The 24,737-nt window shown below is 39.2% G+C and overlaps 1 protein-coding gene across 7 annotated transcripts in view; it reads left to right on the forward strand.

Moving 5' to 3' along the window:
• Window positions 1-15,195: 15,195 nt before the first annotated feature.
• Window positions 15,196-24,737, forward strand: part of RAI14 (retinoic acid induced 14) — a 183,569-nt gene continuing 174,027 nt past the window's right edge. For 2 of the 7 annotated variants that reach the window (XM_007487483.3, XM_016431622.2), the window contains exon 1: window positions 15,236-15,492. The gene's annotated coding sequence lies outside the window, so the exon portion shown is untranslated. Of the gene's footprint in view, window positions 15,493-15,521; window positions 15,544-15,569; window positions 15,738-16,100; window positions 16,367-24,737 lie in introns of those variants that run through there. The other 5 variants (XM_016431623.2, XM_016431624.2, XM_056824537.1 and 2 more) reach the window with 5 other exon arrangements.

Genomic DNA, 24,737 nt, shown 5'->3' on the forward strand with positions numbered 1-24,737 from the left:
CAGTTTCCCCAATTATGTTTATTTATTTGGGTCTCTGAAGCTCTTCTTTTATCATCACAGTTGATACAACCCTAACCATTCCCACAACAATCCATTTGATCATGAACATAGCTGATGGGAGGAAATTTGATGTAAATATAATGGGAGTCTGTGCATGTCTAGAGCATCTGGGGCAAAATCGTTCCATAAGAAGACTCCAGAAAGCCTCTTCCCAGGAGGAGGATCATAATGAAATGTAAAGGAAGTACCTTGGAGAGATAGACTGCAGAACATGTGTAAACATTCTAAAACTGGTTCCAGGAGTCTAATCATATAATGAAGACGAGACTCTTTGTGTGCTTGCTGAGGTATTCATAAAGGTCTATTAGTTTTATTTAATATTTTTTAGCCTCATTTACTTCTAGGGAATCTCAGAGACTGTTCTTCTCTGTCACATCTGGAGAAGAGGGTAAAGTCTCCCTCCAGACTTGGAAATTCTAAATGCCAAGAGGACAAGCTACAGGAAGCTAAGATCAAATGAGTTGTAGCAGTGATGTCCCAAGGATCAAGGACTGATCTTTATGAGGACCTTCAGGTCCCCAAATAGCTCAGATGAGGATTCATCTGGCAGAAATGTCACCTTTGGGCATGAAGTAGGTAGAACCAATATTATCTAGGAACTGAACTAAGGTAAGCCTACTCCCTTCAGAAACCAAGGTGCTGTCCATGTGATTAAGGCTCAGAGGTGTTAAGGGAAATATTTATATATTTGGATAAGCTGTCTTTGAAGAAAATTTCCTTCTGGAAAAGCTGACCAATCTTAAATGGAATTGGGTTACCCCTTAATAATGGAGGAATGGGGAGGGCTCAAACCAATGGCAGCAAAGATAAAGCCACTCCTAGCTCCTGAGGTAACCCCAGAACCCCGAGAGGACAGCAAATGAGCTAGTGTACACACTTCTTAATGTATTACTGTGAGCAGGATGCAGCCTCTTTGAAAATGAAAGACTCCCAAATCCCAAGGAGGAATAGTGACTTCATACTAGAATACTCAGCCTCATATAAGAGTTTCTTATATACCTAAATACAAAAAGCAAGGCAGAGATAGTGAAATAATGAGAAGAAGCTTGAATTCAGAAGGATAAGAGATGTTAAGGGAAACATTTCCAAATTTAAAAGGCTAAAAGATAATATGTGGTTCAAGGATCTTTTAAGATGGTGCTACAGTATAAAAAATATACTTTAAGTTCATGTATAATAGTAAAAAGTCTCTTAAAAATGAGTTTGAACTCATAGTAGAACAATCAGCTTTGAAAAAAAAGATTTTTTAGAAATCTTTTTAAAAAAAGAGAGAAAGATAGGAAAGAACAGAAGTGTAAGTGAGTTATAGAATCCAAATGTGTGAGAGATTTAATTTTTTTATTTTATTTGCTTGATTAATTTAGAGCATTTCTCTAGGATTACAAAAATCATATTCTTTCCCTCCCCTCCCTCCAATCCCCTCCCATATCTGATGCACAATTCCCCTGAGTTTTACATCTGTCTTTGGTCAAGACCTATTTCCATATTATTGATATTTGCAATAATGTGATCATTTAGGGTTTATAACCCCAATCATATCCCCATTGACACATGTGATCAAGAAGTTATTTTTTTTTCTGTTTCTACTCCCACATATTTTTCTCTGGATGTGGATAGTGTCCTTTCTCATAAGTCCTTCAGAAATGTCTTGGATCATTGAATTGATGCTAGTAGAGAAGTCCATTACATTCGATTGTGCCAAAGTATATCTGTCTCTGTGTATAAGGTTCTCCTGGTTCTGCTCCATTCACTCTGTGTCAATTCCTGGAAGTCGTTCCAGTTCACATGGAATTCCTCCACATTATTATTCCTTTGAGCACAATAGTATTCCATCACCAACATATACCACAATTTGTTCAGCCATTCCCCAATTGAAGGGCATCCCCTCATTTTCCTATTTTTTGCCACCACAAAGAGCACAGCTATGAATATACTTGTACATGTCTTTTTCCTTTTTATATCTCTTTGGGGTATAAACCCAGTAGTGCTATGGTTGGATAGAAGAGCATGCAGTCTTTTAATGCCCTTTGGGCATAGTTCCAAATTGCTTTCCAGAATGGTTGGATCAAGTCACAACTCCACCAGCAATGCAGTAATGTCCCTATTTTGCCACATCCCCTCCAAAATTCATTGCTTTCCTTTGCTGTTATATTAGCCAATCTGCTAGGTGTGAAGTAGTACCTCAGAGTTGTTTTGATTTGTATTTCTCTAATTATAAGAGATTAGAACACTTTTTTCATGTGCTTATTGATAGTTCTGATTTCTTTATTTGAAAATCACCTATTCATGTCCTTTGACCATTTATCAATTAGGGAATGACTTGATTTTTTTGTACAATTGACTTAGCTCCTTATATATTTGAGTAATTAGACCTTTGTCAGAGGTTTTTGTTATAAAGATTTTCCCCAATTTGTTGATTCCCTTCTAATTTTGTTTGCATTGGTTTTGTTTGTACAAAACCTTTTTAATTTAATGTAATCAAAATTATTCATTTTACATTTTGTAATATTTTCTTCTATCTCTTACTTGGTCTTAAATACCTTACTTTCCCACAGATCTGATAGGTATACTATTCTGTATTTATCTAATTTACTCATAGCTTCCTTCTTTATATTCAAGTAATTCACACATCCTGAATTTATCTTGGTGTAGGGTATGAGATGTTGATCTAAACCTAATATCTCCCAAACTGTTTTTCCTATTTTCCCATCAGTTTTTGTCAAATAGTGGAGTTTTGTCCCAAAAGCTTGGATCTTTGGGTTATCATACACTGTCTTGCTGAGGTCACTTACCCCAAGTCTACTCCACTGATCCTCCCTTCTGTCTCTTAACCAGTACCATATATTTTTTTTTTTAACCTTACCTTCCTTCTTGGAATCAATACGGTGTATTGGTTCCAAGGTAGAAGAGTGATAAGGCACTCTAGGCAATGGGGATTAAGTGACTTTAACAGGTTTACACAGGTAGAAAGTGTCTGAGGTCAGATTTGAACCTACAATCTCCTGTTTCTAGGCTAGCTGCCCCCTACCATATTGTTTTGAAGACCACTGCTTTATAGTACAGTAAAAGATCTGGTACTGCTAGACTCCCCTCCTTCACATTTTTTTTCATTATTTCCCTTGATATTCTTAATCTTTTGTTCTTCCAAATGAACTTTGTTATAGTTGGTTTTTTTTTCTAATTGAGTAAAAAAGTTTCTTGGTAGTTTGATAGGTATAGCACTGAATAAGTAAATTAATTTGGGTAGGATTGTCATTTTTATTATGTTAGCTTATCCTAGCCATGAGCAATTAATGTTTTTCCAATTGTTTAGATATAGTTTTAATTGTGTGGAAAGTGTTTTGCAGTTGTGTTTGTATAATTCCTGCATTTGTCAAGGCAAATAGATCCCCAAGTATTTTATATTGTCTAGGGTGATTTTAAATGGAATTTCTCTTTCTAACTCTTGCTGCCAAGATGTGTTGGAAATATATAGAAATACTGATGATTTATGTGAGTTTATTTTGTATCCTGCAACTTTGCTAAAGTTGTTGATTATTTCCACTAGCTTTTTAATTGATCCTCTAGGATTCTTTAAGTAGACCATCATATCATCTGCAAAGAGTGATGGTTTAGTCTCCTCATCACCTACTTTAATTCCTTCAATTTATTTTTCTTCTCTAATTGCTACCCCTAGCATTTCTGGTACAATGTTAAATAATAGAGATGATAATGGACATCCTTGTTTCTCTCCTAATCTTTTTGGGAAGGCTTCTAATTTATCCCCATTGCAGATCATGCTTGCTGATGGTTTTAAATATATACTATTTATTGTTTTTAGGAAATGTCCTTATATTTCTATACTTTCTAGTGTTTTCAATAGGAATGAGTGTTGTATTTTGTCAAAGCCTTTTTTTGCATCTATTGAGGTAATCACATGATTTCAGTTTGCTTGTTGATATGGTCAGTTCTGTGGATGGTTTTCCTAATATTAAACCATCCTTGAATTCCTCGTATAAATCCTACCTGATCATAATGAATAACCCTCGCCATCAGTTGCTGGAGTCTTTTTGCTAGTATTCTATTTAAGGAGATTGGCCTATAGTTTTCTTTCTCTGTTTTTGGTCAGCCTGGCTTTGGAATCAGTACCATATTTGTGTCATAAAAGGAATTTGGTAAAACTCCTTCTTTGCTCAAGCTGATACTACTGGGAGACTTCAATGCCCACGTTGGCCAGGACCATGAAAGATGGAAAGGAGTGCTCGGCAAACACAGCGTGGGCAAAATGAACAACAAAGGCCTACTACTACTCAGCAAATGCTCAGAGTTCGAGCTCACCATCACAAACACTGTGTTCAGAATGGCGAACAAATATAAAACAACCTGGATGCACCCACGATCAAGGCAGTGGCATCTCATTGACTACATCATTGTACACCGGCGAAACATCCAGGATGTACAGATCACCAGAGCCATGAGAGGAGCTGAATGCTGGACAGACCACTGATTGGTTAGAGCGACTCTTCAAATATGCATTGTGCCTCGCCATCCAAAACGTGCCCAGACAGTTCGCGCATTTTACAACGTTAGTCATCTTAGAGATCCATCTTATTTGCAAACATTCCAGTCCTGCCTGGATGACAAGCTGTCTGCCAAGGGACCACTCACTGGAAGCTCAACCAAGAAATGGAACCAGTTCAGAGACGCAGTGAAGGAAACATCAAAGGCAGTCCTAGGCCCCAAACAATGCAACCACCAGTACTGGTTCAACGAGAATAACACTGCTATTGAAGACCTATTGAGCAAAAAGAACAAAGCCTTTATGGAGTGGCAAAATAACCCAAATTCTGCTCCTAAAAAGGACAGATTCAAGTCTCTCCAAGCCACGACGCAGTGTAAGATCAGGAAGATGCAAGACCGATGGTGGGGAAAAAAGGCAGAAGAAATCCAGCACTTTGCTGATACAAAAAACTACAAGCAATTTTTCAGTGCCCTAAAGACTGTCTATGGGCCATCAAAACCCACCACCACTCCCTTGCTATCCTCTGATGGTGACACTCTCATAAAAGATAAAAAAGGCATCAGCAACAGGTGGAAAGAACACTTCAGTCAGCTTCTCAACTGACCCTCTTCAGTTGACCAAAGCGCCCTTGACCAGATTTCCCCAAAACTGCACTATTGAACAACTTGACGTCCCTCCTTCAATAGAGGAAGTCCAAAAAGCCATTAAACAAATGAGTGCAGGCAAGGCACCCGGTAAAGACAGGATCCCAACTGAGGTGTACGAGGCCTTAAATGGAAAGGCGCTCCAGGCATTCCACATAGTGCTGACCAGCATATGGGAAGAGGAAGACATGACCCAGAATTCAGAGATGCCTCCATCGTAGCCCTATACAAGAACAAAGGCGCACGAGCAGTCTGTGACAACTACAGAGGCATCTCACTACTATCCACTGCTGGAAAGATCCTCACCCATGTTATACTCAACAGACTCCTGTCATCTGTCTCAGAGCAGAATCTGCCTGAATCACAATGTGGCTTCCAACCAGATTGTAGCACTATCGACATGGTTTTCATGGTGAGGCAAATGCAGGAAAAATGCCTTGAGCAGAACCTGAGTCTCTACATTGTCTTCATAGACCTGACAAAGACGTTCGACACAGTGAACAGGGACTCATTGTGGGTGATCCTTAGCAAGCTTGGTTGCCCAGCAAAATTCGTCAAACTGATCCAGCTCTTTCATGTCAACATGACAGGGGAAGTCCTATCTGGTGGAGAGACTTCCCATTGCTTCAACATCTCCAATGGCGTGAAACAAGGCTGTGTCCTCACTCCGGTACTATTCATCCTATCCTTCACCCAAGTATTACGACATGCTGTGATGGATCTAGACCTGGGCATCTACATCAAATACCAACTGGATGGCAAAAACAAAGACAACAGAGAGACTCATCCTGGAAGCTCTCTTTGCAGATGACTGTGCTCTCATGGCCCATCAAGAAAATCATCTCCAAACCATTGTGGACAGGTTCTCCACTGCAACAAAACTGTTTGGCCTGACTATCAGCCTCAGCAAAACAGAGGTGGTGTTCCAACCTGCACCAGGGAGGCCAACGAACCAGCTGTGCATTACAATCTACGGCACGCAGCTTTCTAATGTCAACACTTTCAAGTACCTGGGCAGCACCATCGCCAACGACGGGTCCCTAGACCACGAGATTAATGCCAGGATCCAAAAGGCCAGCCAGGTACTCGGGCGGCTGCGCTCCAAAGTCCTCCAACACAGCAGTGTAAGCACTGCAACGAAGCTCAAAGTGTATAACGCAGTGGTCCTCAGCTCGCTCCTGTATGGTAGTGAGACATGGACACTGTACCGGAAGCACATGAAGCAGCTGGAGCAATTCCACCAACGCTCTCTCCGATCAATCATGAGGATCCAATGGCAGGACCGAATCACCAACCAGGAAGTCCTCGACAGAGCCAACTCCACCAGCATCGAAGTCATGGTCCTCAAAACCCAGCTACGATGGTCTGGACACGTCATCCGCATGGACCCACAGCGAATACCAAGACAGGTATTCTATGGTGAACTGTCAGCTGGACTCAGGAAACAAGGCCGACCAAAGAGAAGATTCAAGGATCAGCTAAAGTCCAACTTGAAGTGGGCTGGCATTGCACCAAAGCAACTAGAACTTGCTGCCTCTGTCAGAAGCAGCTGGCGAACCCACATTAACCATTCTGCCACCACCTTTGAAGATGAACGACGTTGATGTCTTGCCACTGCGTGTGAACGCCGACACCAGGCCACAACCACACCTCCCGTAACAACTGGCGTCCCATGCCCCATGTGCCACAAACTCTGCCCCTCAGCCTTTGGACTGCAAAGCCACATGAGGGTACATCAACAGATAATAATGCACAAAGACAATTGTCATTCTCGGTCACCGAGAGACTACCACTATACTAATACCTCCCATTTCTTTCCCTATTTTGTCATATTCAGAGTCTCCATCACCTAATTTCTTTTTTGGTCCTTTTAAGTATCTCTTAACCCTCCCTTCCTTGTTGCCAGAAGTGTTGAAGCAAACCCAGCAAGGCTAACTATAAGAAAAGATGTAGAGAGGATTCTTTCAGGGAAGGGAAGGTTAAATGGGAAATGTCTAAGATCAGATTGGAACCCAGGTCCTTCCAATTCATTTCCATGGAGCCACCTAGCTGCCTCCAGGCCAGATAATTTCTAGGTCACTTCCAATTTAAAGATGCTTTGTTTCTATATTTGGAAACTGGTTTTATTTCCTCAAAGTTATACTACGTATTCTCATATCTTTCCTTAATTTACACCTTCCTCCCTTGGTCCACTGCATTTCCCATGCTGTGGATACATATTTGGCCCTGTATTTACTTTCATTTCTCCTAATTTTTTAGACATGTTTAGCAAATTGATAAACTTAGTTCCTGTAAACTAATTAGAAAGTGCTTAGCATCTTGGAATAGTAGAAAAAGCACTGGACTAGCTATTCTTATCTTGATTTAAATAACTGTGTTACTTTGAGCAAGCTATAACTTCCCTGAGCTTTAGTTTCCTCAGTTAAAAGAATGAAATGGTTACCCAAGTACCACTACCTAGGTCAATATCTGAAGCAGGAAGCAGTGAAATATGGTAGAAAAAGGACTGGCTTAAAAGTCAGAGGATGTTGATTCAAATCCTACCTCTAATAATTGCCAACTCTGTCTTTGGTCAAGTCATTTGATCTTTTGGGGACTTAGTTTTCTCATCTATCAAATGAAGGGGATGGATTAGATGGTTGACCTCTAGAGCTATGATTCTATGAAATCAGAGACAGAAAGAATATATACCAAAATATTGAGAAGTACTTTTTGTGGAAGCAAAAAACAAAAAACAAAAAAACCCCAACAACACCTGGAAATAAACTGGGAACCCACTGTTTGGGGAATGGTTCAACATATTGTAGAGTATGAATTCATGGAAAACTTAAGAGTGCAAAAATGAGGAATTCATAAGAGATTTGTATGTATTGATTGATAAAGAGTAAAGTCAGCATGAAACCAAGAGACCATATACGGTCATACATATATGAAACCATATATGTATATGTACATATATATGCACATATATTATAGAGAGATATAATATATGTGCATATACATGCACATATATTATAGAGAGAGCACAACAATGTAAGCAATAATGAAATTTGAAAATAACTAAACTCATAATAATAATAATACTTGTTAATTTTTGTCCCAGAGAACAGCTGGGGAACTCTGTTTTCCTCTTTTTGGTAGACAGGTATGGAACGACAGAAGTGGAAGCTGGTATATCCCATTAGGCATCATTTTTTAAGTTGGTTTTGCTTAATTTTAATTTTATTACATTATTCTAAATTTATATTTACATATACAAATTTAACTTATAAATTTAAATGTATATAAATGTATAATATATTAATTATAGTCAGTATGATATATGTTGGAAAATAATTAGTGTTAAAAATATAAGGCAACAATAGTATATAAAATTTTAAAATAAAAGACATCAATAAAATAAAAATAACTATGGAATTGTTTTTTTTAATGAAATGAATGGAGAATCTATCTCCCTTACAAAGAGTGGTCCTAATGTAAAATGTTAATACATATATAGCTAACTAAGAATCTGTCCTTAGAAAAAGTATGCTCAGTTGCTTGTGATGAGAAATGTAATTCTTGGTGTTCAGTTTGGTACCATGAACAAAGCACCAGGTTTCAATTCAGAAATCCTTGTCTTGTCACTAACTTTCCATGTGACGTTGGATAAGGAAGCTTCTTGCTGGGGACTCAATTTCCTCATCTATAAAATGTAGAAGTTGAATGAAATAGCTTTTAAGGATCCTCCCTCACTCTAGGTTTTTGCTTTATTATTGCTATATGGCATAATGGCATGACAACTGCTATATTTATAGCATTTTTCTTAATTTTCCTTAGTCTGTGGTTTTTCATTATTTGCAAAATTTCCCCATAGCCTCCAGGAAATTATAAAAGAGTTTTTACCCACAGTACTTGAAACTTGCTTTATAGAGTTTTTTTTCTCCCCAGCTCTCTGATTGTGTTTTTGTTACTTTTTTGTGGACTCTTTCCAATTTTTCCACATTCCTCTTCAATCATGTAGCCTCTAAGCAGACACAGAACTGCAGTTAAGGGCTTGACTACATGCCAAATAAAGTGGAAGGATTACTTTTTGGCTCCTATGTGGCATCCATCTCTTCTTCCTTCTTCCGTGACAGTTTTCTGCCTCTCCATCAAGATTTTGCTTTAGTTCCCTAGGCACAAGCTGTCATTTGAAGTACAGGTATGTAAAGCTAAGGAACCTTTGGGGATCATCTAGTCTATACCCATTGTTTCACAGATGTGGCAACTGAGGCTTAGAAAGATAAAATGGATTTGCCCAAAGTCACAGAGGTGTAAGTGTCACAAAAGAATTCAGCTGAGGGCTTTTGACTCTATAACTGCTGAACCATCTTGCTTTCTTTGTTCTAGGAACAGGTGGGAGAAAAATGGTAGAAGGCAGGGAAAGAAAGTAAGGTGACCACATTTAAAAAAATGTTAAAGGAAATCAGTCAATTAACAAGATGATTTTACCTAGGACCCACTCTGGGCTTTTTTAAGATGTGAGGGTGGGGGTAGGGAGTGGTACAAAGAACAAAGTAAAATAGAGCCTGGGAAAAGCATTGGATAAGCTGTCAGGAGACTTGGGGCCTAGTTACAATAACTTTTCTGGGTCTCACTTGCCACATCTATGAAATGAAGGGGTAGACTAGAAGGTCCCTTCTATGACTTCTAACAGTCCTTAGAACTTGACTAGGTGGCTCAGTGGATTAAGAGCCAGACAGGAGGTCCTAGGTTCAAATTTGTCCTCATACACTTCCTAGCTCTGTGACCCTGGGCAAGTAACCTAGTCCCTATTGCCAAACTCTTACCTCTCTTTTGCCTTGGAATCAATACACTGTATTGGTTGGAAGGTAAGAGTTCTAAAAAAAACAATAACAAAAACCTCTGCCAGATCCTGAGTCTATATTCTAGGTTAGAAGGATGTCCTGTAGAAGGTTAGATGTGAGATGGGAATTTTATGAGAAGTGGGAAGGACCTTGGTGGTTTTGGGGTGGGAAAATGTCTCATATATAGAATCACAGTAATTTAGCCTGTGACTTTCCCTCCTCCCACTCTTTTCCAAAGGAGAGACTTTCATTCCAGCTAGGAGAGGAAACAAGGTTGGGACTAGAGGCCAACTCTCTAGTCTCTTCAGAGAGAGAGGGGTAGCAGACTAGAGGCATAGCTATCTTAAATATTGTTTATTTAGGGGAAATTTAACTTGATTGTTTTGTCATTTGTAGGGTGGTGTCAAGGAGACCAAAAGCTCTATACAGGATAGGTTTGACCCCCTTCCTAACCTAATACCAGTTCCACAATGAACAAATAGCAAAGAAATCCATTTCTCTAAAAATTGCAAATAGAATTGAGAAAGTATACATAGAATATAATGCTAGACAATGCAGAGTGAAGGAGCTTTCCCATTGGGAACAAAGTAACTCATCTCAACAAAGAGGGAGGTTCTTGGATCTCACCCAAAAGGAAACTCCCTGAAGTCTCTAGAATATCAACCTGTAAGAGAGTCACAATGGAAACCAAGTGATCCCCTTGTGTTTTCCCAGTCTTTTTCTTCAGCAATCTAAAATGGGATAGATCTCTTCTGTCTTCTCTCCAGAAGGTACACTTGAAGAAAAAGACTCTTTTGCTTGGGTGAGCTCCAAAGGGAGACTCTACCTTGAAGAATCCCCCAGGAGAAATTAGCTGGGAACTGAAGTCCTTGCAGGTCACCAACTCTACCCAGCTCATTATGCAGGATCTTTATCATCACCAATAAGGGAGAGTCCCATATCAATGGACTTTGGGATAGGAGTTATACTAGAAAAAAGGAAGAAGACAGGAAAAATAGATAATGTTATAAGGCTACCAGAAGTAGACTGGTTGAGTATTTGACAATTCAAGCAGCTAATGGAAAGAGGAAGAAAAGAAGAATATAGTCAAGATATTGGCAAGAAAGACAATCCTGTAGCATTTTAGATGGGAAAAATAAGGGAATAGGAAGGTATGAGAAGAGGAAAGCATAACTTGTGCTTTATGTCAAGCCACAAAATTCAAAGGAAAGCTCTGATAGCACTTGCAGTCCTCAGTAACAGAGAAATAATTGAATTTAACACTTGGTTAGCAACATAATTAATCAAAATAAAAAGCTAAGAAATGGCATGTGTCCTCACCCAGCAGCAGTCACACCCTAGGTGAGCTACCTATCCAGCCTAGCCTGCCCTACCTGGGCTGGAGCCTCTTTAGCAGCATCCTCCAGGTAGCTAAAGACTCTTATCTCTACATCCTTTGGCGTGCAATGAATCTCTCTTAAAAAACAAAGATGCAATTTGAGATAGAAGTGTGTACCACTTGCCCTAGATATAAAAAGTGCCTGGTAAGGCTGTGTATGTGTGTGTGCAATGAGGATAGAAGCCTTCATTATTGCACCAGGGTTACCCACAGAGGCTTCTAGTTTTTAATGTTCCTAGTGGTTTCTTGAGGCTTCTTCGTGCTTCAAGGTAATCTGCATGGTATGACCCTAATCTGGGCATGAAGGAGATGAAGATGACCAAAAGAGAAAAACAAAATACAAAGTAGTATTCAGTCCAACCTCATGAAGACTCAGATGAAGGGCATATTTCTCTTGCACCTGAGATGGGGAAGAGACTAAGGGAATTCAGTCTCCCTCACTTGGCTATGGAATGAGGGCTACTTTACATTTCATATCAGTTGAGATAAAAAGTCTTCACAGGTGCCTTAAATGGCCTTTACAATGCCAGCCTGGTGGGGCTTTGGGCCTTAACAAAAGAGCTGAAAATGTTACTACCTTTCAGACATAACTGTCATGTTATGAGCTATAATACTTTCCTATGGAAGGGGAAACATATTGATTATGGTATTAGAAATGGAAACAGGAGCAGCAAAAGTGTAGCAGAGTGGCAGACCTGGAGCCTCAATAAGTAGAAGACTGAGGCAACACTGAACTGCTCAGGTACTAGAGAGGGAGGAATCATATACACTTAATCAATGAACTCAACATTAACTGTGCCAGGCACTTCACTAAGCACAAGAGATACAAGAAGAAGCAGTCCTTGCCCTCTAGGAGCTTACAAGCTAATGGAGTAGGCAACATGCAAATCAATAGATATGAAGAAATAGGAAATAAGTCAAAGAGAAAAGCACTAGGATTAAGAAAATTTGAGGAAGTCTACCAGTAAAAGATAAGTTTTTATTTGGGACTTAAAGGAATGTAGGGAGGTCAATAGTTGGCCAAGAGGAGAAAACATTCCAAATATGAGGGACAGCCAGAAAAAATGCCCCAGAACCAAGTGATGGAATGTGGTGTTCAGGTAACAGCCAAGAGGCTAGTGTCACTAATGGAAGATAACATGTCAGGTAGTAATGCAGATCTGAAGGTAGGAGAGGAGGAACTGAAAAATATCTAGAGGTTTTAGTGGACTGCAAGTTTAATATGAGTCAACAATTTGATATGGCGGGAGAAGGATAAAAAATACAATCTTTGGTCTCATTAAAAGAGGCATAGCTTCCAGGAACAAGGAAGAGCAGGCCAAATCTAAAGTATCATGTTAAGTCTTGAGCATCAATGTCATGACATTGTGAAGTGTTCAGAGAAGGGCAACCACAATGGTGAAATCCATTCCACAAATTAAAGGAACTGGAATTTTTAACCCAGAGGTTAAAAGGGGAACATAACAAGTTTGCCTTCATGTATTTAAGTTTATGTGAAAGAGGAATTAGAGTTATGGAGCTTGAAGGGATCTGGGAGGTCATATTAGCAACCTCTTCATTTTACAGTTGAGAAAATTGAGGCCCAAAAGTTTAGGCAATTTGGCTGAGGTCACCCAGATTAACTTCAGCCAGATCTTCTGTCTCTAAAGCCAGTGCTCTTTCCACTGAACCACACTGCCTTTTGTTCAAACTTACTAAATTTGGTTCTAGAGGGCAGAAGTAGAAGTAATTGATAGAAGTTACAGAGGCAAATTTAGACTTGACATCAGGAACATTTTTCTAAAAATAACTATCTAAAAGTTAAATGGACTGCTTTGGGAAATAATATGTTTAGTCTTACTGGAGGTTTTTCAAGCAAAGGCTAGACTGCCATGTGTTGGCTATGCTGTAGTATGAGATGGATTAAGAAGATTGTTGAGGGCTTTTTCAACTTGAAATTTGGTGATTCTGTAGGAGCAGCAAAAGGAAGAAGGGAGGTTTTTCTGGTAGGGAATAATAATCAGTGCAAGAACAAGAACCTAGAAAGAGTGATGTTCAGATCTGTATGACTTAGTAACAAGCTTGAACCATGTCTTTCGCTGGTGCTGGTGAATTATACAGGTTCTGGTGAAGAAATCAACACTCCAGAGACCTCAAGTTTTTTCTCAGCATTGGCTAGGAAGCCTCAACTCCAGGGCAGCTCTGTAAGTTTGGACCGATTATATATAGTGGGTTCCTGGGTAAGGTGTGTGTGTGTGTGGGGGGGGCAACTTTAGCAACCGAGTGGCACTTGACTTCCTAAGAACAAAGAATTATTTCTCTTTTTAGGTGGGCTTCAAAACCAGGATGATGTTATATGTGTACAATAACTGTATAGATCCCTGGGAGCAGATTATCTAAGTGCTCTAGTATAAGTACTTATCTGGAGGAGAGGTTAGAGTAAATGGTCCCTCAGATGTTACAAATTTAAATTCAATGATTCAGTGAAATTTTCTGTAATTGTTGTATTTTAATAAAATTGGTTTTATGTTTTATCTTATTATCTCAAGCTTCTTGCCAGAGGACTGAATACTCCATACCCAAACCAGAAATAAGTTAATCAATCAACAAACATGTATGGAGTGTTTACTATATGCCAAGTACTGTGCAAAGTGATGGGGATACTTTAAAAAAGAAGAAAAACAATCTCTATCCAAATGGTCACATTCTACTGGGAGCTAAATTCAGTATTCAGGACCTCGACCTCAACTGGGTTAGTGCCATCCATCAAAAAGATTGTTATGGAGAGCAGAGGCATTTGGCCTGGGGTCCATGAACTTGGATGGAGGAAAATACATCCTTATTTTCACTAACCTCTAACTGAAATTTATTTGAAAATATTAGCCTGTAAAGAAGTCTAAAGAATTTCCTAGACTGCCAAAAGGGGTATCTATGACATGATCCCCATGATCTAAAGGAAAGCCCTCAAGATGAAGCCCAATCTGTCAAGAGGAGAATGGTCTAGTAGCAAAAGGGGTTACATAAAAGGGATGCTGGTTAGATTCCTTGGCTAATGATCCCCCAGCACAATTAGGAAGAGAAAGCCTAAGAGCTAGTCTCTATTCCTAAAATTCAGCCAAATCCTACAGTAACATCATGGACTGGAGAGGAAGAAAGAATAATAGAGATTTTGCATTTCAAATATTTTCTCTTTCAACTTCAAAATGTCTCTTATTCTATAGTACTGTTGACTTGTAACAGTGCAAGAGATGAAATAATGGCTCAAATCAGAGAATATTCCAAATTCATTTAGTTGGATAGTTTTAGATAATGTACTTAAATCCTTGGTTCTGATCCAAACTTCTCTATCTAGTTTCCCCCTCCCCCCCCCTTGAAGTTCTGTTTCACAATTCCACAATTTCAGCTTTTAAGAATGGATAGTCCGTTTTGACCTCCTGCTTATGGTTCACTTTGGTTCTCGCCTCAACCTTAAGTCAGGGCCAGGCCCATAGCAAGCGTTTAATAAATGTTTTTTGATTGATTCTAAAACCCGGGGTTCAAAGGCAACCGTAATTTTTTCTAGCTCCGTGAAAGAAAGATGAAAACAGTGGTGCAGAAATAAACACTCCTCCGAGAAGTTAACGCAAAGCAGTGAGGAATTGGCTGCAAAACTCAGTGGTTCAGGACGAGTCCCTAGGTACCTCCGTCAAGTCCGGACCCAGTGCCCAGCTCCGGGTCACCTGACTCGAGGAATTTTTGGCCCTGCCGGCCGGCTGGGTGGAAGGGGTGGGGAATGGCAAGCACCTCCCCTCGCTCTCCTGCTCCAGGTCGGCGGGGGCCGGCGCCTGGCGGCCACGTGGTGGTACTGCCGCTGCCCCCGCCCAGCCCAGGGAGCCAAGGCGCCCACTGACCACCCGCGGCTGCGGGAGGGAGGTGGGGAAAGCGGAGGAGTTGGAGGAGGAGGAGAAGGAGGAGGAAGAAGACGAAGAGGAGGAGGAGGAGGAGGAAGCAGGCGCAGCTGTAGCTGCTTCCTTTGGGAAGCGGCTGGCGGGCGTCCGTGTTGCTCGCCCCTTTTGCCTGGAGGGCTTGCATTGCCGGCGGACGGGGAGCTGCTTCTTTGCGGTGAGTGTCTGGAGCGGAGACTTTGGGACTTACCAGACGTCCTCACCCTAGGTCCGTTCCCCCTCTTCCTTGCCTCCCCTTTTCCCCCTCCCAGGGGGCAGTGCCGGCGCCCTATAGTGTCTTTCCCTCTCTTTGTGTCTGGAGCGGGAGCGAATGGAGCTGCGGGACCGTGGAGCCGGGGTAAAAGGAGGCAGATTGCGATAGCGACGCCTCATTGTGGGGCAGAGAGACTTGGAGGCACGGAGGTACCAACTCTCCCTTCTTCCTCCTCCACCAGTGACTGAGATGGGAAAAGGAAGGGGCTAGAGGGAGCTTTCTCCCCCTTGCAAACTGGGATCGGTTTAGTTTGAGAGGGAAGAGAAAAGGTGGCTTACTTAGTTTAGGGATGGGAAAAGGGAGCAAGGCAAAGTTTAGAGAAGGATCTTCTTCCATAGCCTTTACCCCCCCCCCCCCTTCCCCGCCCCCAGCAGTCCTTCCACTGCGAAGAATTTGCCGGAGTTAGTCTAGATTGGGGGAGTGGGGCGGGAATGAATTACAAAGCGGGAAGGGGGTAAGGGAGAGGGGCTGAGTGTAGGCGACCCCTTCCCCACCTGCTCTCCCTCCGTGGGTTGGCCAGCTGCCTTTCTCTACACCCTGCTCCTGTCGGGTCTGAAGACTCCGGTGCCAAGATCCCCTCCCCTGACCTCACATCTCTTCCAGTCTGCTGAAGTTTGAGGAGACTGAGAAGGGAGCTCTTTAGAAGGAATAGTAGCCTGCCTGCTACCCGTAAAGGGGGCTTCTGCAGCTCAGCCTTGCCTATTGTTCTCCTTCGACTTCTGATCGCCCCTTCGGTCTTTCCCAAGAACCCAGCCTTGGTTTGCAAACTGATGGTGTGGTAAGGCGTCTTCTTTTTTCCCTTTCTTACACCTCCCCCTTCGCCTTTTCTTCCTTCTCTTTCTTTACCTCCCCATAGATTTTAAGAGATGAAAAAGTTGTCTCTCGGGATAAGAGGAATATCTGCAAGCTTTTTAAGTAGCCGGGACTTGGCTTGGGTTTTGCTGGGGAGGTGGGTGCTCGGTCAGCAAAGTACTGTCCTGACTGCTGCTGACTTGGTGCCGCTTTGTATGAAGTTTGTTTCAGTCCGGAATTGCCTGGTTGTGCAGGCAGGCAGACGTGCTATGGCCAGATCGGGTAACCACTGATTCACCGGTGACTCCTTTTTTAGTGTCTTTATTCCCCTTTTGCGGTGGAGAGAAAGGGGGAGGGGGGCAGAATGGGAGATTCTAGAGGGATGCAGCTAAAGGGTGAGTAATGACTCTATTTAGCCAAGTTTAAAGAGTGGAAGTCATAGGTTGCTTCCAGAAGCATGTGAATCTATGGGAAATAAAGGCATATCTTTTGTTTGCAACAGAGTCCAGTGCAACTTTCATTTTTGTGTAGCATCTTAAGTAAACTATATTCCGAGGTCTTAGATTTGGTTTTCTCAGACCTGCTTTTCTGGATTGCATATTGACAGATGATTTAACGTGTTTCCAATTTCACTTATATGAAAGGGGAATAAAAAACTGCTTTGGTTTGTGGAAATATTTACAGATCCTTAGAGGAAAAAATGGGGTGCTGGTGAGGTGCGGAGGAGTTGGTCTGTTAGAGCTAGTGAAGGAAATGGTTACTTAGATCTATAGTAATAGCAGAAGGGAATTAAGAAACTAGAGTAGATTTTCTTATGGCTGTGATTCGAACAGAGAAGAGAGTGGATACAAGTGCCAAACAAGGACCGAAAGCAGCTCAGAAATAGGTTACTTCATATACCCATTCTGTTGTCTGTATTTGGGGTATTAAGAGTTATGTGTATTTTTTCCTGGGTGCCATCTAATGGCTTATTTTTCATGATATCAACCAAATGTCTCATCTTTCTGGGTAATAAACTTTATTCATTGAATTTTATCCTACCCTGGTAATCTTACCCAGTGCTTGTATAACACAGAGGGAGGATAGACAGGACAGGATTTCTGTCACAGTTAAAGCTTCCTGCTGTATATGAGTGGCTGCTCCAAGTTTTTATTAACATTTGTTGAAATTTAATTAGTGAAATTTTATCATACTATATTCACCCTTTCAAATTTACTTGTGTTCTATGTTTTAATTACTATCCTGATGCCTCAAAATTTTCACCTTCTTTTCAATAGTATTTCCACATAGTAAAATTTCAGTATATAGAGTGGGATTGGATTTGGAATCAGGGAACCTGGGTTCAAGTTTCTCTTTTTGTATGTATGTAGTATTGGGTTAACATTACCCTTTAACATTTCAGGTTAACAATTAACCTGTGCCTAAATGTGTACCTAAGTTTTCCCATTAACAAAATGAGGGGGAGTCAGCATAAGTGACTTTTAAGGTCTCTTCCAATTTTAAATCTATATTCCTAGGCAATGAATAAATCAAGGCTACAGATTTTGGTTGAAAAAAGACTTGAAGCATTCTCTGCCCTCAGTAGGAGAGAAGGTAGTAAAACTTTCCATTGACAGATTCTCTTAATCTAGGGTTTAAGGAGTGGGTCTGGATTTCATTGCCTCAAGGATCTCCCTAGATTAAGAAAACCTGTCAATGGAAAGTTTTACTACCTTCCCTCCTACTTGATTGTCATGGTCATTGTCTAGAGCTGAGAAATGTTATCCAGAGTTTTTGACTTGGGTCACATATTCTGTGCCAGAGGCGTGACTTGAATTTAGGTTTTACTAGTTCAAAGGTTGACCAGATCTCTACTGTGTGCCCTGCCATCTTCAATGAAATGCTAATATAACATTTCTCTTTATCCTCAGAAGCAACTGTGAGCTAGCCTGGACAAGTATTATCTCTATTTCTTAGATGAGGAAATTGAAACTTGCAGAGAAAAAGTACTTTGTCTGAGATCACACAACTAGTTAATGGTGCAGTTTGTAATTGAATTCAAGTCTCCAGCCTAGTTAAGAGTTTATTTAGTTCTTCATGTAGACAGTTTTGTCACAAGTGCCAAGCTAAATTTTACTAAAAAGGATTTTAATGAGTTATAGGTTTGCTTTTCTTTGTAATTTGGGAACAGGGTCAATATTAATAAATCAGACTTCATTGTTGACTTTAATTCTATTTATATTTATGTTTCTTTGGAACTAGTTCCTTCAGACTGGTACTAAGTACTCAATAGACTAGTCATAAAATTTAGAATTAGAAGAACCCTTAAGTATCAAATGCTTCAAACTCCTTCCTCTCTTATTTTTAGTTGTTATTTAAGATTATTTCACATGATTGCTTCAACCCCTTTATCAACTAATGAATCTTTTTTAGTTTACTTCAGTATAGGTTTAATAGCTAGTCATTGTAATTCTGAGGTTGACTAGGTTTGATTTGTCAAAGTACTATCATTTAAAGCTTGAAAATATCAAGGAAAATGATTTTTCTAACTGTAGAATACAACAAACTCCCAAGTAAGACCAGAACCAGATTGAAATGTGATTGGAAAATGCTTAGCAAAATAAATAAAAATACAATAAAGATAATGTTAATTTGTGGTTTTCAGAGTCAATATTTTGGATCCATTTCCATTTTAATTTGACACCACTGGAGTAGGCACAAGATGACACTGTTGTGAAATGGAGAGAGCACTGGACAGAAAGGAAGGAGCCTGGGTCCTGGTCCTGATCATGCCAATAAGCTCTGTGACTCAAGGCCTTACTTTCCTCATCTGTAAAAGTGAAGGGGTTGGACTAAATGATTCCTGTGGAATCCCTTCCAGTTTTAACATTCTATAAGATCTGTGATAAAGCTCTACTGTGTACAGAAGAGAAAAATATGGTTGTGATAATGACAGTTACATTTTGCAGACTTTAATATTGTGATTGTAGTGGGTCTAAAGGAATTCAAACACTTCCTTGCCATTTCTAGCAGAATTCTTTCAGTATTTTCTAGCATCTCAAATGTACTATGAATCTGATTCCATCCCCATATCCCCTTGTCACAGTTTTATGCTAGAGATCAATGCTAGGCATCATTTATTTTCCATAGAAATCATAGAACCATAAAATGTTAGATGTGGAAGAAACCATAGAGATTATCTGGTCTAGCCATTTCATTTATAGATGAGGAAACTGTGGCAGAATGGAATTGAATAGAGTTTTTAAATATATATTCTGCATTTAAAGTTAGCATTTTATTTCTTAAATGTTGTTTCAACACACAAAACAAATATTTAAATTGATGCTGGTGGTACCAACATATCCAGAAGTGGGAACATTGAGTTTTCCATGTACTTAGCCTCTATACAATCAACTTTTAAAAAATTGTTATTTAGATCACACAGCATTTGGTAATCCTGAACCAAAAAGAAAAAACTTGGTCTGTGCTCTTTGGACGCCCACTTTTCCTTTTCTTAGTAACCTGTCTTTCAGAAGGTTCACTTATGGGAGATACACAAACAAGTCTCACCCACTTCTCAATTCCACAAGGGCATCTGTCAAAACAGCAAAACACTGATCTCAAACAACTTCTGCCTCTTGGGAGCTGTTAAGAACAAAAAACTGTGGACCTTTGTATCTTGCAGCTATGACTCTCTTGATTGTCTCAACTATTGTGCATTTATCTTCTTCTGCAACCCCTTTTATTCCTCCTTCCAAAAAAGTATTTCATGCTGGAGGAGGAAAATTAGCCAAACAGACAGAAAAGCTACCTAAATACATAACTGTATTGAGAGCTGTCACACAGACTCCTTAACTTCCCATTATGACTAAGTCTAGACTTTAGTGCTAATGTGGGCTGTTATGATTTTTTTTAAGTGTCTTCTTACTTTGCCTTGAAAAGAATCAGCTTTTTTTTTAAAGAGCTAAAAATCCGAAAGCCTTTGCGTGTTATTTTAAGAATATGATAAGAATAAAATTCCAGGATTTCCCATAAACCATTTTGATATGTTCATGAGTATATGAGTGTATTGGAGAATGTATGATCATTTTAATCTCCAGAAAGAAATATTGAAAGGAATCAGTTAACAGTGATTACAGAAAATTACTCATCAAGATAGTTAAATATGGAAACTTCATCATGAGCTAAGATCCCAAGATCAAGGAATCCTCCTTGCAAAGATTGGAAAAGCTGAACAATTCAGAGTCTATAAAGTGAAGATATACTTTAAAACACAAATTATCCTCTGTCTCCCCTGCAAAACATAAAAAGCCTACTCTGAACAGGTTTTTGTTTTAGTTTTTAAACCAGGGGAAGATTGCCCACTGCATAGTATTACATTTTTTCCCCTTTTATCTACAATGATGTAGCAATCTTCTTTTAACAACAAACTCCATTGGAGAAAATTAGCAAATTTAGTTACAGACTTCACTGTCAAAACCACTATGAGAGAACAGATTATTGAATAATTAAGAATTAATAATCTTAAATGTTTTAAAGAAATACCTTTGTATTTCCTTAGGAACACTTTCAGTTTACCCATTTTAAGATGCTCATGTAAATCAATATAGACCCAGAGATGAAAGGGTGAGGGGATATAGAACTAGATTTAGGAATCAAAATACTTGACTTTGGCCTTGGTTTTTAGCCATATGGCTAACTGTGACCTTGGGCAAGTCAAATGATCTGAGTTTCATCATATTGTATGAAGAAAAGTGGGGAGATAACTGAACAAGGGAAGAGGAATCTCTCTTGGAGACTTGTTTATAAGATGTACATTAAATGAAATAATTCAAGTTGAAAGAGCTTTGACCAGAATAAAATGGAGTATATGTGTAAGGCATTATTATGGTTATTCTCCATCCATTGATGCTTATTAATATCAAGTCTCCATTGCTAGTGAGAGTGGGCAGATTAAACCAAAAACCTGGCTAGTTCATGCTTTTTGTAATGACTGAATAGTTGGTTTCATTGTTTTGTAAAAAAATCTGGAGTGCTGACACTAATAAAGAGTGTCAAAGTTGGCAGCGTATTTATTGAAACCTTCCTGTACTGGCAAAGTACAATGTGATGGAAGCATTGTGGTATGATGGGGAAAGCGCTGCTTTTGGAGTCAGAAGATTTGGGTTTGAATGGATCCAGATTATCTACTTGCTGCTTGTGTGACCTAATAGGACCAATCACTTCATCTCTGAGCTGGTTTCCACACTTTTAAAACAAGTGAGTCAGACTAGATAATTTCTAAGGTCTCTTCTTCCTCTAAATACCATATTCTTTCCTTTGTGGTGGTTGTTACTTCTGGAAACTGCTCTTTTCTCCAACCTAAGCAATGCAATCTTGAATGCCTGTCTTCTTCTGTTGAGTGACATTCAAAGAAATATACAGTGTGCTATAGTGGGAAAAGGTAGATTTGGAGTTAAGAGAACCAAGGTTCAAGTTCCAACTCTGTAACTTTCTATCTGCATGAACTTGGTTATAAATCTTTTTACCTTCTTGAGCCTGTTTCCTCAGGGATTGAACTAGATCACCTTTCATTCTAGCCTTAAATCTATGATTCTAATGTTGTATCTCCATAGTTATTGGCTATTTCAGAGGTGGGCTGAAGGTGAGGTCTCAACTTTTTTTATTTAGTACATTTTATTTTGGTGAAGAAAGTAGATTTGTCCTAAGTAAAATAAGAGGATTATTCTTTTTTTCCCCTCCCTGATCCCTTCCTTTTCCCATCATGTTAAATCTACCTCCTTAGGTAGCATCAAGGCATATATCCTCAGCCTAATTTAGGCAGTTTTAATTTATTTTTTTAACCAAATTACTATTTCTTTGGTGTGGTAAATCATTCAGTTAACATGGATTTTATTGAACACTTATGGCCCAGCACTGAAATAAGGAATACAAAGTAAAGTGGTTCTTGCCCTTAAAATATTTACATTTCTTTTTAAACCCTTACCTTCTGTTTTAGGAATTGTACTGTGTATTGGTTCTAAGGCAGAAGAGCAGGAAGGGCTATGCAGTGGAGACTAAATGACTTACTGAGTGACAGGGTCACAGAGCTAGGAAGCATCTGAGACCAGATTTGAATCCAGGACCTCCCATGTCCAGGCCTGGGTCTCATTTTACTGAGCCACCTAACTACTCCCAAAATGATTACATTGTAATAGGAATTTTCCAGATAGAAATTCTTCTCTTTCTTTTTTTGTCTTAGAGTGTTTGCCTGTAGCTTTTTGAGAGTTAAATGATTTTGCTGATGGATCGCCTCTCACCCAGTGTCAAAAGTGGAATTTTGATTTAGGTCTTCCTGACTTCTTTGGTCCCTTATCCACTATCCTATGTTGCCTCTCCAATCATTGATTTATTCAGCATGTATTGAGTGCATTGGTGATGATGGTCAAACACAATAGACAGTCAATCCCTGGAAGGGCCTTCCCAGTTGGAAAGGCTTCATTTTTGGACTGGTGGACTATCTGGCTATTGTATGAGGTCCAGTTTAATTATATTTGGAGGGGCTGGTGATCAGTTTGGTACAGGCAATAATAAGTTTTTGGTCACAAGCAGCTCTTGTTGAAGGCTATGCCATTAAACATTTTAAGAGGAGTTACAGTCAATTTGGGTAGACAGAGCCTGAGGACTGATTAAACCACCAATCCAGAAAAGATTTTAAGTTGTAATGTTCTTCAACTGGCATTTTAGTGGATTTCAGGATAATTTCAGTGGATTGAAACCCCAGTCCTGCATTCTCTATTTATATTTAGCAATACATTTGGCAATAGGAAAATTAGGCTTGTTTATTTGGCTTCTTTCCCTTGTAAATCCTAGGCAGATTTTGGTTGTTCTTCATAGAATGTTTTATTTTCATTTTAAAGGAATTGGATTATTCTGTAAGGAATTTTGTTTTCTCAGTTTTAATACAAGAATATTTGTCACTTCATCCAAATTCTACTAAGTTATCTCCAGTCCCTTATTCTGGCTGAAATATTGAGAAAAGTGAATGTTAGGTTGATTTACTATGAGAGAAAGAGGAATTGGAGATATCCATTAGGGCATGATCTTTTTAAATGGGGAACATGGCAAAACTGTCTATGGGATATTTCTTGCAAACTCAACTAGTAGTCAACCATCTATTGTGGCTCTCCAATCTTCAAAGAGTATAGAGCAGAAATGGGTAACCTTTTCTTTCATTGTAGATCATCAAACAGTGAGAGAGGGGGGAAAAACCAAAAACATTTCCAGACTACACAGTAAAACCCAAAACCTAACAATGAAGAACCTTGCGTGAGATTTTAAATTAAATCAATTAGTTGCTGATTATCTTGTCATCCCTGTATTTGAATAAGAATGGTACTATAGTTTATAATATATGTATATGCTGTAATTATAAATTGGTTTTTATAAAAACTTGCCATGGATTGCATGAAGTAGAACAATGGATTAATTTTGGACTTTAGAATCTAAATTCTTCACATCAGGGCCAGAAAGTCTATGGAACAGAATTCCCCATAAAGTGTCACCTAAAGACTATTATAACAAGAAACAGTAGGCTCCCTGTACCCCTTAGGCATAAGTAACTTTTTAAGTCATGGAAGGTCTTATGACCTCAAATCAGAATGGGGAAGCCCACAGATGTATCATATGATGCAAAGGTAGGCATCTAATTCGATCTTTCTCCCTATCATCTCTTCTCTGAAACAACTCAACCTCATGGAGGCTTCTTAGCACACACAAAACTACACACATTTAATATCTACATGAGTCAAATTTACTTGCATGTATTCTCCCTAGGACCGTAGGGAGGCAAGTATACTTTATAAAAGTAGGGAGTTCATCTTTTCTATAATGAATGAATGAATGAATGAATGAATGAAGTACACCAACTATACTTAATAGTTGTATACTTTGATGAAGTAGAGTGGGATGATGGTTGTACCTTTGATCATTGTGGGACATACTATCAAGGCACATGTATCTTTGGTGCTATCTAGGCTGCTTTTTCCTTTAAGGGAAAGAGGAGAAAGATAAAGACACAAAAATCCATGAGAAGCAGTGTGGTTTGTTTCTTTTTTTTTTTACTTTAAACAGAACACTTAATCTTGTGAACCTCAGTTTCCTCATCTATTAAACTGAAATGTTTGTTATGAATGCTTTACAATGCTCAACTATATATAAATGTGAATAATATAATATACAACTATGTATATTATATATATAGTATATAAAAGTATATGTATATAAGAAGTATATAAATATAAGTATATATTATATACAATAAAATGTATAATAATATAGAGATAACAGATAAATAATATAATATATACATACAGATGTATAAACACACAAATTTAACT

The sequence above is a fragment of the Monodelphis domestica genome, chromosome 3, assembly GCF_027887165.1.
Source record: "Monodelphis domestica isolate mMonDom1 chromosome 3, mMonDom1.pri, whole genome shotgun sequence".
Taxonomy (NCBI): Eukaryota; Metazoa; Chordata; class Mammalia; order Didelphimorphia; family Didelphidae; genus Monodelphis; species Monodelphis domestica.